The 15,669-nt window shown below is 41.8% G+C and overlaps 1 protein-coding gene and 1 long non-coding RNA gene across 3 annotated transcripts in view; one reads left to right on the top strand and one right to left on the bottom strand.

Moving 5' to 3' along the window:
* LOC119647447 (four and a half LIM domains protein 2) overlaps positions 1–15,669 on the top strand; it is a 258,080-nt gene that overhangs the window by 19,855 nt on the left and 222,556 nt on the right. The window lies entirely within an intron of this gene.
* Positions 4,612–5,406, bottom strand: LOC119647450. Of its 2 annotated transcripts, XR_005248875.1 has the most exons (3): positions 5,300–5,406; positions 4,936–5,226; positions 4,612–4,872 (listed from the first exon to the last, which is right to left on the bottom strand). It is a non-coding gene; the product is annotated as an uncharacterized LOC119647450 (long non-coding RNA). The 2 variants fall into 2 exon arrangements; XR_005248874.1 differs by having other exon boundaries at positions 4,612–5,226.

The raw sequence follows: 15,669 nt of genomic DNA, 5'->3' as shown, positions 1-15,669 counted from the left end.
TTTTGCCTCTTCCACCGATCGGGGAAAATTCCTTCTATCATGCATGTCTCAAACACGCTGATAAACCAGTCGGGTCTGGTCTTAACAGCGAGTTTAAGGGCTCTATTGGGAACAGCATCCAGACCGGGTGCTTTGTTATCACCAATTCTCCGGCAAATTTGCATAAGTTCCTCCTCAGTTACCGCAGGTATGGTGTAGACGTCGAGTGCTCGCTTGTGTTGTTTGCGCTCCCCTTTATCCGGGGGGAAGAGCGCCGTCACGATATCGAGCAGAAGATGCGGACAGGTCAATTGTGCTGTTCGCCCTCTCATCTTCTTCATAACTATCCTGTACGCTGTTCCCCAGGGGCTTTGGTCTGCCTCTGTGCAAAGCTCCTTGAAGCATTCTCGCTTGCTGGTCCGTATAGCCTGCTTAAGCCTACCTCGAAGGTTCACATATGCTAGCCGTTTCTCGTCGTAGTCTGGTCTTGCTCTAGATCGTTGGCAGATCCTTCTAGCACGAAAACATGCATTCCGTAGCACCGCGATCTCTTCATTCCACCAATAGTTTGAGCGCCTTTTTGCGAGAACTCGTCGCCTCGGCATATCAGCGTCGCATGCTCTTGTTATGCGTCCCATCATTTGCTCTACCTTTTCCGTGGTCGCACCACCGGGACATTGGGCTCCCAATAGCATCTCTATGAATGCATCCTCCTCAAGCCCTTTCACGGACCAGCCCCGGTTTCCAGCCTCACGGGAACACGCATCGACGCATGGCCCATATTCGATCTGGAGGAAAATCGCCTGGTGGTCGCTGTGAGTATAATGCTCACTGACAAACCATGTCATTCTCCTCGCCAATGTGGTACTCACATATGTCAGATCGACTATTGAGCCCGACCCTGTCCCACGAAAAGTGGAAGCGTTTCCCGTGTTGGCAAGCACCAAATCTAGCTCCGCGAAAGCCTCGAGCAGGATACGGCCCCTGGTGTTCGTAGTGCGACTGCCCCAATCCACGGCCCACGCGTTGAAATCACCAGCTATGATCTTGGGGTTTCGACTTCTTGCATCCGAGACTAGCATACCTAGCATTCCTTCGAATTCTGTTATCGTCGCGCTTGGTGGAGCATAGCAACTATAAATATAGATACCAGCTATTTTTGCCCTGACGAATCCAACTTCTGGAAACTCCATCACTTCTTGAATGGCCTGATTTCCACACGTCCATATTGCCGCCTTGCCAGTTTCATCTGCAGCCCAGGCACCGCTCTTTTTGTTGCGATAGGGCTCGCTGATTATGGCAGCTTCGATTCCCTTCTCATAGATGGTCTGCGAGAGAAGGTCTTGCGCTGCCTCGCAGTGGTTGAGGTTGATTTGTATCAACCTCATTTTTTTACTGCATTCAAGGCTCGCCTAAACACTGGGCATCTGCTGCTGCCTGCAACGTGCCGACAGTCGACGCCCTTTTTTTCCTTGCAGAGCATGCATTCAGGCTCAGCCTTGCATTCCCTGAACATATGGCCTTCTCCCCCACATTTTCTGCAACATTTTGACCTGTCACAGTCACCGGTGCATTTCGCCGCTATGTGGCCGAATTCCAGGCATCTAAAGCAGCGCTTAAGGGATATCTGCTCCCTGAGTCGGCAAACGACCCAACCTATTTTTACTTTCCCAGCCGCCAGCAGTTTGAACGCTGCTTCAGTTGGTAAGCTTATAGTTGCCGTTTGCGTGCCTCCGTATGCCTTCCTCAGTCCCCTGATTGCGGAATCTTGCAAGCCAAGTGGTCCGAACTGCTTTTCTAGGGCGTCACGGATATCCTCCTTGGTCGTGATTTCGTCAATGTCCTTGCATTCGATGACAAGCTCCTGCTTTCTGGCCCGTACTTGAGCTTCTTCTCCTAAGGACTTCTCCACCTTGCCGAGACTTCTTCAGCTCAATCATCAAGTCTCCTTTCTGGGAGCGTCTGATTCGGCTGACGTTTTCTCCAAGGTCCATCAGCTCAGGATCGGATTTGACCTTCCTAAGGATATCGGCGTAAGTCATATCCCCTTTTTTGGAGATGATGATTAATTCGGGCCGTAATCTTCTTTTCTGCGTCGTGTTTTTCCTTCCACCAACCTTGGTCCATGCTTCCTTGGTCCCTTTTTGAGGCTTTGCCTCCCTTGGGTCAATTGGAGCCGGCGCCGCAGTTTCCACGATGTTGGTAACTTTGTTTCCCTTGCCTTTTGCCGGTGAGAGGCCTTTTTGCCTTTTCGCGTCCTGTGAGCATCCGAAAGAATCGTTCGCGCACTCTCTACTCCTTTTTTCAAGTTTACCGCCCTTTGGATGTTGAGGGGGTGTCACTTGTGTTGCCTGGGTGACGCTTGATTTCTTCGAGGCGTTTTTTTCTTCCTTGGCACCATTGTATAGTACCCGAATGGTACGCACCATGTTTTTGATGGCCTGGTGCACGTTGTGTTTGTCCTTAATAAATTCAGACAACTCTATTATTTTACCTCCGAGTAGGGCAAACGATGATTCTTCCGGACTCTGACATAGCTCCTCCGCTTGGTTTTCACGTTGGGCGCTTACGTACTTATTAGCCTTCCGAATGCTTCCCAGATTTCCTTCCTTCATCAAGGTTGATTTCGGAGGAGATCGCGCTATCGTCGAGCTTCTCTTAAATGGATCAACCACTAAGTCCTGCGACATATTTCGACAAGTAATCCACCACCGAGGTCTGTCTGTCTGTCTGTCTGTCTGTCTGTCTGTCTGCCTGTCCGTCTGTCTGTCTGTCTGTCTGTCTGTCTGTCACAGCCGATTTATTCGGAAACGGCTGAACCGATTATCACGAAAATTGGTAGGAGTATGTGATCTGCCGTTCCCTTTACATGCAGCAACCGACGCCATTTTGTGTTAAGTTTAAGGGGGGTTCCCCATATATGTGAAAGGAGGGTGCAAAATTTTTTTTTATAAAATGTGGCCATGTGGGGTATCAAATGAAAGGTCTCAATTAGTACTTTTCGAGACTGGTTCAATATTTGATATTGGGTGAAACATAGGGGAGTGAGGGCTCAAAATATGACCCCCAAAAAGTGTAACAGGTCTCGTTCTCAGAACCTATCCAACCGAAAAATCTGAAAAAAATTTCAGTAGTGCATCTCTACGAAATCTAGGCCTCAAAATATATCCGGTTCCGATATCTGCACAAATAAAGTTAATAATAGTATATTTCCACATTTTAGAAATTTACCCGGCACCCCCCTTATGTTCATTCCAGAAGTACAAAATTTGGCATACGTATAACGAAGAACATAATGCACAATTTGGTCAAGTTTGAAGAAAATTCAATTATTATTAACAAAGTTATAGGGGGTAAAACTTTACAATTTTTTGTGAATTTCGTGCACTCTACAACCTGCATGACGTCTTCATCACATATCAATTTGTCAATACCACAACGAAGTAGGTTTGGATGAATTGGGTGGAAAAGAATTATTTTGTTTTAGTTCTTTAATCATTTGGATATGAATATCAATTATTCCAACGAGACATGTGTGTATGTAGGTATATAGTATATGCGTGCTAATGAACCTTGCGGGTAGAGCCTAATTCAGATAGATATAAGAAGTAAATCGGAAATATGGGTACGATCAATTTATATACGTGCATAGATGTGTACAGTATTCGAAAATAGGCAGTTTATTTGTTTAGGGTGAGCGTAACATCTACGGCTGTAATATGTACCTATGTCTCGTAATTTTGTAGCTGTATACGGGTAGAAAAATATGCGTTGAAATTTTTTAGATAAGATGAACACAAAACCTTTATACCCGAAGCACGAGCTTCCGGTATTCCGACTTGTTTAATATAAGTTAATGTCGGCATGGAAATTACGAAATTTGAAGGAGTGTGGTGGAGAAGCGCAGTGGTGCTTAAATGTGAGAACAAGGAGAAATGCTGCATATTAGCACCGAGCAAGGCGATTGCAATATTGCACATGTCGCAAAGTCACGATCACTACAAGAGCGGAATTTATTAAAATTAACTTTTAACCAATTAAATCTTACAACAAGAATAAAAATTGATCCCAAATTGGAACTCGGACAGCTGTCAATGCTGTTATTTTTTATCAGAAAATGTAGGGGAAGCTGAAAATAAGCAGTAGGTTTCACATTGGCTCTCCTCTGCTTTTTTTCACGCTGAGAGTACTCACATAAAGTATCATGTTTTTCCCAAAAACATTTTTGAAGCTTAAAAGTGAGAGGACAATCTGGACAAATCCCTATGGTAACTTACTCAACGTATTATTTTAAAGACGATTTGTCAGTACGGAAGCTCGCGAATATTGTAAAACGAAGTTATTCTGGAATTTCCGCAGTATCATGTCTAATTACCTGCTAGTTAAAGGTGCTCTCCAAAAAATTTACCCACTCATGTTATCATGTAGGAAAAAGATACTCCAGAAATATCTATTATAATATTAAAATTCTAATTTAACCACAATTACAATAGTATAGTATGTAGTATAGATTTAGACTAGTATAAATATACCTAATAAGCCTACTGATGAGCAGACTTGTTAGCACTGATGAAGGGAACATGTGGTTCCCGAAATATCGGAATTCGCAAGAATAAATAACTACCACCAACGAAAAAGAAACAAGTTTTTTATTATATCAGATATTATGTCTTTTTTGTGAATGGGCCATGCTAATTCCCACACTCACAATAAAGTGATAGTCTAAAGCCATTTTGGGTTCAATTAGAATCTATGTTCACTAAAAGTCGGCACACATCCATGTCTGCTCCTCTTTATTGTTACAAATGAGTTGGGCAAACAATTCAATTCTGCTCGTTGGCGAAGCATCCGCCGACACCGTTTGCAGAACGGCAGCATTCAGCTACTGAAAACCTATTAAAAGTGTCTATTTATATTATTATCATCACAGTGTTGCAATTAATTGAACGCCTTTACACAGAAGTGAGAAAAAATTAAACATTAGCTTTATTAAGGCCACTTCCAAACGTGTGTACTTCGGACAAATATCCGCCCCTCGAAACTGAATTCCTCTCATGATAGCTCATTATATGTAAATCAAAATCGATGTTATTTCTTATTTCTGCAATGACGTACACTAAGCATTCTTGGATCCGGTTGGGGTTCAAACACTCTGCGCTGCACGGCAGTTGAAAATAATAACAAACGAAGTGGCAATGAAAATGTTTGACTTGGGGCTAAGATTTGAATGAAGAAACGACCATGTGCCTGAAATTTGATAGAATAGTGATGAATTAGTTGAAACAAGGTTTTCCAAATGTTGAACTCAAACACGTCCTACTTTTCTAGTTTGTTTTTTCTTATTAGTTTCTAGGAACCTGTATATTCAATGTACTCATGCGCTAGAACAAAGTATCTCAAGCAAGAATGTAGTGCAGTTAAATCTACGCAGATTTGGAAGAAATGGATGAGCTTCCTTAGCTAAATTTATATATTTTGCTTTCGCTGATAACCACGTGACTCATGCTTTTATCTCGTGCCACCATTGCTCCAACCTCGAGTGATAGCCCCTGACGCTAGTTCCCTCACATTCTACTTCTTTTTGGTTTGGTTGTGTTTATCTCTTCAACGAAGCAAGCAGCTGCCGCAGCCATGCATGACGACATTGAAACTGCCAATGCTAAATTTGCATCATATTTCTATCCAATTAGAAAGCTCACATGGATTACAATTCATTCAGTTGAAGGAGAAATATCATAGGCACTAATCCAACACAATTTGAGTCATGGAGAGCTGCATACGTACCCTCTGCTTGAAGCCATTCATGTGACAAGTAATTAACTCCATTTAGATGGGTCCCAGTAGGTTGCAAGGTGCGACCTGCTCTGCTTAGGTACGCAGTAGACACTCAGATGCAATTAGTATAATAATCACAGCTTATATCCATAATGTCTAAAGTTCAACCAAATTAATGATCCCCTCCCACAGCAGGGGCTTAAAATGGCCCGCAGTCCATCTAATGCGGGTTTATAGATGCAGACTCGATCTAAATGAAAGATAATGACGCTAATTGAGCTAATAATCGTTCCAATAATCGCGCCGGCGATTAGTTGCATTCCCAATGCATCTCGTTTTCATTAGAAACAGCTTGTTGGACTTCACTTGCTAGATTTGCATTCCGCACTCTGTTTAGATATTCTCATACGCTGTATTCGCATATGTATATTTGCGTGCTCACGGTAATGTGGAGTGTGATGGCCAATCGATTTTCATGTGTTTTGATATTGAGGCGAGGACAGACCCATGATAGAAGGATTGGAACTTTCTAGTGCGAGTTAGCCACATCAGTAGTAAATTACGTATATTTCTGATGAAGCTCTGATTCCCTTTCCGGGACTTTTATTATTTAGTCTAATTTTTGTGATCACAAATTTCATGTCTAGCGAAAATTTACATAAAAGCGATCAGACTCACTCCTGACTGTAACCATGCCAAGCATCAAGTGTGAATTTGATTAAAGGTAGATGGCACTGGTGTGCAACTCTGCCCTTGTCATAACCTCAAGAAAAATTAATTATCCTGCGTCAGATGTTATTATATGTAGAATTATTCTAAGGGATTAAATCGGTCTACACCCTGGGATGTGAGTAGTCGCTACACCCCGAAAAAATACACGCCTACTTAGGAGAAACTTTGGTCAACTCTCTTATTATACCACAGTTGGATGCTGACGCATGGAGTTTAAGTAGGGTACAATGTCCTTCAAAAATGAGCACCGCGAAAGTCGGCAATGCATGTTCCTTGTTGTGGCTGATCGAAGAATGCCATCAGTTGAGTTTGTTGAGCTTAAAGGGAGTTCATACATTTGGAAGCAATAAATTATTACCAAGGAACTTCCCATGAAAAGGATATCCGCATGGTGGACCCCGAGAATATTAATGTCTTGTTCCCGGCTCAGTCGATGCGATGATTGGGAAGCGACCATCATCACCGATAGCGAAGAAATTCAGGTTTCAGGAAGATTATAGCGTGTATTTTGTAAGATGCCTCTGTAATCATCATGGTTGATTATCTAGAAAAGGGGGTAATTTTACACTTACTACTGCGTATAGTGAATAAGCAGATTTTGAGAGGCCAACTATGTACGTACGAGTATGTACAGAATGAGAAGTACGAGTTTAAATAGTTTAATTAAATGTCCTTAAGTTCTCCTGGATCACTAACATGACGATGTACTATTTTTCGGATTGGTTTTTTTTTATTCGTGTCCAAATGTCTTAGTGGTTAGAGCACTAAGCTATAGCAACGGAAGATCGCGGTTCAAATCTCATCATCATCATCAACGGCGCAACAACCGGTATCCGGTCTAGGCCGCCGAGGTCCACCAATTCGATATCCCTAAAAGCTGTCTGGCGTCCTGGCCTACCCTATGGTGAGACGTTTCTAGCGGAACAGTTTTTGAAAGCTGAAACAGGCTCTGTTGGCTGACAACAACCGTAAGCGGATTTCATCATCGTTCAAATCTCGCTGGTGGCAAAGGGATTTGTTTCGTGGCTAGATATCGGATGTGTTTATATTCTCTGGCTCTCATTGTTGCTTTGCTAGTGGATTGGGGAAGTTAGGCTGGGTAATTTGATCCATACCACGTAATTAGCAAAAATCACATATCCGATATTCGATGCATCTAAACTTGCCTTGAAAGATCTTTAGAATCCAGGTTAAAGCTGAAGTCTCGTTAAACAGCTGCGACTAAATGTGAAAAGACAGAAAATAAGTGGTTCGAGCGGACACGTTCAGGCGAGAATCGATGACGAAGGAGGGAATATCAACGATGAATTAGATCCTTATCTTACTTTCTTTGTCGTTCCCTCTTAGTTGAAGTTTAAGGAAACACTGAAAGTATTCCTTGATTGTCGTGAAAGTCGACCAAAAGGGGTAACAGTTTACAAGCTATGAATTTGTACGTTTCGAAACTTCATCATCGTAACATGAACAATGCTAGGGCCAGCAAAATGGTTTTATGATCGGTTTCCATGATATACGCACGCTCCTTGACAAGGGTAACCAGGGCCCTAGAATGTTTACTTCAACTTCTGACATTCTACATAGACCTAAGCGAAGTGAGATGGTGGGACTTTGGAGAGCACTACTAACTCTATTAGGGTATTGTGCTTTTGACTCTGGAAAGTTTAGCAACGGCAGGCTTGAATTTGGTGTTACACTGTTTCCGGCGGCTAGCGCAGAAAGGGATCTTGACTACGACATTCCAGTCCAAGTTAAGGAGCAAGGACGCTTTTTAGAGAGCAACTACACGCAATTTATGAAAGTTCTAACAAAAGTGATGGGTGGTCTGAATTTTGGGGTCTAACAACATTTTGCGTCTCCGCGATCCACCAATAAACCACTCGAGAATTTTTATGAAAGCGTTGTTGTCTCTGGCACGGATCAAATTGTCAGTCATGTCCCAAAAGAGCGTCGCAAGACCTGGCTGACTATGGAGACGTGGTGGGGGATTGATGAATGCAAGGAGCTAAGACCACTGTTGACGGCTGCGAGTAGGAGTGAACGTAACGCACTGCAGCTCTGTTAGTGCAAAAAATTACGAAGCTGCCGAAAATATACCAATTGCACCACCATATATGAATCACAATGGAGCTTGTAGAAGTAGCTTTTCGATGGTCCTATGAGAGACGTTAACGGTAAGTTTCTCATCCACAATGATGAGTAGCCGAAGATGTGGAAGGAGCACGTCACCATGCTTTTGAATTGTTTAACATCAGGTGAAGTTCCAAATTTGCTGGATGATAATGGAAAGAAACCATTACATGTGTGGACTGCCGCTCCAAATAGAATCAGATTTTCTTCGCTATTAACGCACTCAAATCGAGTAAAGCCGTAATGGATTTTCTTACGGCAGTTTTCCGTACAGTCAATGAGTTCATGCTATTCCTCAATCGTAGGGAAATATCGTGAAGATACTGAAAAAGGACACCCTCGTCTTGAGTGTAACAGCTTGAGGAATATTTTCGTGCTATCTTTAACTGGAAAGATACTAGCTTAAACCATCGTTGAACGTATCGTCGCTTGAAGGCTTGTTCAACAGAGAGCGAGTCAGGTTCCGGTCTGGATCCTCCTATACCGATCCACGTAATGATCTGTATAGAGGTATGATTTCAGAGGAATTTGAAGTCCAAAGTGCATTCCGAAAATAATCTTTTTCCTCGCTATTGATGGAATTTATTTATGTTACCTTGATTGGAGGATGTGGAGGAGTGCAATGGACTATGTCGTCTTTCCTCAAACACGGTCTCTTGCTGAATGAAGCACCTGGTTAAGATGATCCTGGATCTGGAAAAAGAAGACAATCAGAGTTGGACATCTTCTGCTATATGGGATTAGCACATGTTATCACCAATTTTGCTCAGAAGCTCCAAGCTGAGACAATAGCCATTGAAGAACTTCGTCGGTGTATGGGCACACAACTGACACGTTGATCAGAAAGTGAAAGTGGCAATGGACAGGTTACACATTGAGTAAGAGCGACAACCGTATTTAGGGAAGCTTCCTGGGAAATAATGGGGTGAGTTAAAACATATTGCCAGGGACCGACGGCGCATAGGAGCGAGGATATGTGGGACATCTCATGGTCTGTCTTATGTGAGATATTCCTACTTTCTATAGTCTTTCTGGGAGTTAGAAAGAAGAGGGTGAAATGAGCTTTACATTGAATAAGATTTGCATTATATAGTTTATGTTTTTCAAAAAAAAAAAACTAAACTAAATAATTCTGGTCAACACTGCGAAACAATCTGATCAAAACCAAAATTTGGCTCTCTAATAGGAATATAATCCTAATTCTGCGTGAAGCAGAATACAGATGAACTTGTATTGTGTCATCACCGCTGTGCGCATATTTTTACGGCAAAGAGCACGCATGCCCTTTGCATGGGATTGTTCACAAGGAAAAATGTGACTTGCTACTAGATCACTTGAAATCCTCTAAGTAGGAATTCCTTTGTCAAATGGAAAGATTTATGTGCACTATATGATTTTGAAAGAGCTATTCATGTGATGCAATTCATCTCAGTCTTGCATTCGAGCATGGACTGATCATAAAAACCTGCCTGGTTTACTATTATGGACGGCTAGTAGTACTTGGGACTGGACAATTTTAACTGATTACCATATACCACACAATAAGCTTGACATTCTTATACTTTTCTATCTTATTTTGAAGTAACTGGGTTGGATCAAGCCGAATTGCTTGGCATTTCGAGGTCCACGGGGTCAACTGTTCAGTAGTTTTGCAATTTTCCATGAGATAAAATTTTCTTAGCCATTGTGTTGGGGTGACACTTCAATCTGGCTAAAAGAGAGGAACCCTTAATTTCCTCCACTATTGCCCTGGCCTAAAAAGGGAGGTATCGCACAGTGCAGCAATTATAGAGGTATCACGTTGCTGAGTATCATCTATAAGATATTCTCCGCTATCTTGCTAGGCCGGGTAGCCCCATACGCCCAGAACATCATTGGCCCATACCAAAGAGGCTTCACTCCAGGCAAATCAGCAACAGATTAGATTTTCTCTCTGCGGCAAGCGATGGAAAAACTATTGGAATATGGACAACAGTTGCACCATCTGTTCATCGACTTTAAAGCCGCCTATGATAGCATAGCGAGGGTAAAACTGTACACGGCCATGAGAAAATTCGGTATCTCGACGAAATTGATAAGACTGACTAGGCTGACCCTGACCAATGTGCGAGGCCAGATAAAAGCAACAGGATCACTCTCAAGACCACTCGACATCAACAACGGTCTACGACAAGGGGATGCCCTATCATGCATCCTCTTTAACCTGGCCCTCGCGAAAGTGATCCGTGATGCTGAGGTAAATGCAAGAGGTACGATTCTCTTCAAGTCCACCCAACTACTGGCCTATGCTGACGATGTCGACATCATGGGAAGAACCACCCGAGACGTACAAACTGCCTTCATCCAGATCGAGCAGGCGGCAATGAGGGCGAGATCTTGGGCTGCACATCAATGAAGGCAAGACAAAGTATATGTTGGCAACGTCAGCACCGTAAACCAAACCAACAAACAACATCAAACCGCAGTGGTCAAACGGGAAGAATAAAGATAGGAGAATATAACTTTGAGAACGTTGACGATTTCTCCTATCTAGGGTCGAAAATCACAACCGATAACAGCTACGATGATGAAATCCGCGCACCGTTGTTGCCAGCCAATAGAGCCTATTTCAGCTTACAAAAACTGTTCCGCTCGAAACGTCTCACCATAGGGTCAAAATCCTCATGTATTCCTCGGAAACTTGGGTTCTTAGCAAGAAAAATTGCGAACTCTTGGCCGCGTTCGAGAGAAGAATCCTCCGAAGAATTTTTGGCCCCCTACAGGAGGATGGACGATTCCGTAGCCTACACAATGACGTAATCTATGAGCGATACCATGATCGTCCGGTTGTGGATAAAATCCGACTCAATAGGTTATGGTGGGCGGGCCACTTAATCCGTATGAATGAGGATGATCTAGTCCGGAAAGTCTATTAGGGCAATATCTATGGTAGAAAAAGAAGACGAGGCAAACCCTGCCTAAGATGGAGCGATGGCGTAGGTCAGGACGCCAGACAGCTTTTAGAGATATCGAATTGGTGGACCTCGGCACAAAACCGGGATGTCTGGAGTTCCTTATTAACGCAGGCCTAGACCGGATACCGGTTGTTGTGCCGTTGATGATGGTGATGATTGTCCTGGTCTCTAAGGGTTTATGGAGATTAAGGTCGCGGAAATACCAGGTACCACCGGATATACATTTCAAAATTTTAGACTGAGCTCGCTGAAGCAGATTAATATTAGATAGAGTGGCAGAGCCCTATAATTCCCAACAGTTCATACAGGCTTAAGCACGAATTTGTAGATCAGGTCATAAAAAGTGGGTTTTTTTTTTGTGATGCATCCACAGAAAATTTTTGAACTTAACTTTAAGTTGTTGATTTTTCGCCTCTATTGCTGTTTCCAGGTGAGTATTCTATTGAGCTGTATTCCCAGATATTTAACATGTTCCGGTTGGGGTATAGTTATGTTATTAATCTTCAGTTCAGGACAATTTCCTTTTCGCAAAGTGAAAGCTACTTGTACACACTTCGATTCGTTAACTTTCATTCTCCATATTTAACGCTAGTTTTCTGCTTCTCTTAAATGCGATCCCAGTTGCAATGAAGCTAGTTTCAGGTCTGCATGTGAACTTAAGATTACCGTGTATCGTCAACAAAGGGAGCTGTGGTGATGAACTCGTTAATAAGAAAATCAGCCGTGTATATAAGGTACAGTACAGGGCATATATTCGGTCCTGTACTGGAGGAACTTCAACTCAGATCTTATGTTGTTCACTGAAAAAATTTGTGTATTTTACCTGAAATCGGCGTTTCGTTAAATGCGGCGTTTTCTACATCTTTCAAGAAAGATTGCAAGTGGCTTAGTGTTGTGCTAATTGGATAACTAGGGAGCGTTTTAATCTTTGCACTAAGCTAGCAATGCCTGGTTAATCATTTCAAGAATGACATCTTTATTAATGACATTAAGACGTTATGAAACGATAGTACTCGGAATTGCATTTATCAACTGAAGAATCTGCCCTACCAAATTGAAACAATGCCGGAACCATATGATAAACAAAATGTCAGAAGGAAAAGGAAATAAAATTGTCTCATTATTTACATTATTTATTTACATGTTAATTGCTAGAAACGCTGCAGAAATACATACCTAGTCCCTTTTTAAGACTTTATGTGAAGCAGAATCTTCGCTGTGTGCGGTATATCCCCCCGTTTGTCTGTTACACGTTCCACCTATTGATACGAATTTTGGTAGAAATGTTGGAGCTGCAAATTCCGACACATGCAAAAACAAAATAATTTTACGCTGAGGTGAGGGGAGGTTCTTATGTGAAGAAAGGATCTACGATTTTCTTTCGTTAAATGAAGTCATGTGGCTTATCAAACGAAATGGCTTTATTACTACTTTTTTAAGGAGTTCTTAGTTTTGACATCAATCATAAAGGCGGGAAGTGTTGGTGATTTTAAAAAATGCAAATCTATACTAAGGTCTCTCTCAGAAACTACGCAATCGAAAAGGATGGAAAAAATCATAAGGCGACCCCTATGTAGTTTCAAAATATCCTTCATACCGATATCTGTTCGAATGAAGTTAATACCTGTACATTGCTATATTGACTGGAAGACCCCCCTTAGTCCCATCTGAGAATCATAAAATTCTGCAAATATAGCCTGTTACATAATATAAGCAGTGCGAAAAGCGCTTCCTACCTGAAGTGCCAAGCTTTCGGTTTTCGACTTATTTTATATTTTTTATCTTCTTGACCGCCAGCCACAACCTGCAGAACTTGTGATAAATTTCTGAGGCAGTATACCAAAACCGACCCGTAACTGCGGCCGTACATATCATTAAAGAGCGAACAGAATAATTAGTGTTTCATTGTTGTTTTGGCGGTTCTCAGTTGAGCGGAATCATGTGTTCCCCTTCTGGTTTTCAAAGCAAAAATCTAAAACTCTGACACGCAACTCCGCCCTATTGAGAACTGACGACGTTGCAGCCATGTGTAATAACTACGATTAAGTCCAGTCTAGCTAATAATTCATATATGGCTGCAAGCCATGGTGCATGCATTGGGGGCACATATGCAAATTGAGCTCCATGACCATGATCGTGGCAACGAGGAGCAGGCAACACACGGAACACAAATAAATTGGAGGTCTGGAGCAATTCGCAACTATTCTCAGCTCGGTGCGCTAATTTATGCAGATCAATTTAATGCAAAGTGATTTATTTAACCAGTGGGCCGGCACCAGTGCGTAATTCTCACTTAGATCTTTAGTGCAAAGCTCAACGTTTATGGTTAGAAGGCGCTTTGATGAGAATAGATGTATCTCTTATTGATTTTATGGATGCCGAGATGTTTTACTTTCAAACATATTGAACATGCAATAAAAATTTACTGTGTTTAACAATTCCAGGAAGTTATGGCTCGGTTTATGTGGTTGATTTGTAAATATTTGTTTAGTGTTAAATCATATTTGAAAATAAGTTTGCTGTTCTGCAGTCTACTTTGTATCTTCAACTTCCAATCTCCTAGTCAATAATCGTTTGGATTTGTTTAACCTATCTCTGACTGCTAATACAATCGTTCATGGCTAGAAAAGCCTCTTAAGTCGCGCCTTCTGCTGATTTGGATAATCCAGATGTCGAAAAGCTTCTTCTGTCAGTTTCTATCTGCAGAAAATGTTATAACTTTTGAAGATGCGTAATGAACGCGAACGCGAGGCCCATTCACGATGAAGGAGTGTGAAAAGTTGAAAGTGCCTGGCCCTTTTCCCTGTAGCCAGGTTTCGGCTCTTATCTTAAATATCCCAGACATATATCTAGTTTGTCTTCCAAGTAATGATTACGTGGGTTGGTTTATTCCGACTAGTTTTATCGATTGACTCTATTTGTTGGTGTTGACTCTATTTGGTTCTAATGTTGAATATGGGTCACTCACACGATTTTTTCTACTCGCATTTCAACATGCTGCGATTCTACAGATCTAAGTGTAGTGTTTCGCTCCTTCAGATATGCCATATATTTTTGAGATTTTTTTCAGATTTTGGGTCTTGTTATAGGATGTGTTTTCCTGTAAAACTTATTTTCTTTATTGCTAGTTCTCACTTCATTCATATTCAAAAACGCTCCAAACGCATTTATTCGAAGTAGCGTTATTTGTGGCTTATTAGTTTTGATGATTTATTTGTTTATTTATCTATCATAAAGTATCTAATTTGATTTGATTACTAAATATTCATAGCATTATTAGTGTTTCCTGATAACTACTTAGGGGAGTATGTGCTTCGGTTTTAATATCATCTCAGTTAACACTATGCAGATGACCAGCGCACATTCCCGAGACAAACACAAGACGAATAAAGACATCCATGCTGAATGGGTTTCAAACCAAGGGCGAGATTGAGAATTAATTGTAAATAGCTTTGCGCGGTACTGGGTTACAAGTAACACTTGTGTTAGTGATTGCGTTCACAACGAGAAGTATGACCTTGTACGCTAAATTTCTGGGGATTCCCTCTATATTCGCAGACATCCGTTCAAAATTCTCTCCGAATGTTACCTATCGTTGAACCGCCTGATGCGATACCGCTGTTTCATTAACACACGGCGACTTACGTCGATTCAGTATGCAGTCTATAAGACGCCGAGACCACTTCCGAACTCAACTCTGTCACCTCTCTCATGTGTGAGGCAAACGAAAGATGGCTCTCCTGGCTGAGTAACAGCTTCCTTCAAAGTGATGTATCCACACGACTTCAATGCTATCGTCCAATCTTCCTGGTGGCAATAAGGAGTCTTCGCCAACTCTTCAACTTCATTCAACTGCCTCGCCAAAGTTAAATGCTTTTCACAACTTTATACTATTTTACCAAAATATAATGGGTCTAGCATTCCATCATCACGTGATCCACAATTCTGAAACCTGGTTGGATGACAGGATTTTAGATTCCGAGTTCCTCGAAAGTTACTCTGTTTTTTTTTTTTTTGTGACAGACACTGCACTTCCCTTGGCAAGACAACCAGTGAACCCTAATAACTGTTAAGTGCCCTCTTCATGTCGAAATCATCTTTT

Source organism: Hermetia illucens, chromosome 2 (genome assembly GCF_905115235.1).
Source record: "Hermetia illucens chromosome 2, iHerIll2.2.curated.20191125, whole genome shotgun sequence".
NCBI classification, from domain to species: Eukaryota; Metazoa; Arthropoda; class Insecta; order Diptera; family Stratiomyidae; genus Hermetia; species Hermetia illucens.
This window is presented reverse-complemented; position numbering and strand designations above follow the sequence as displayed.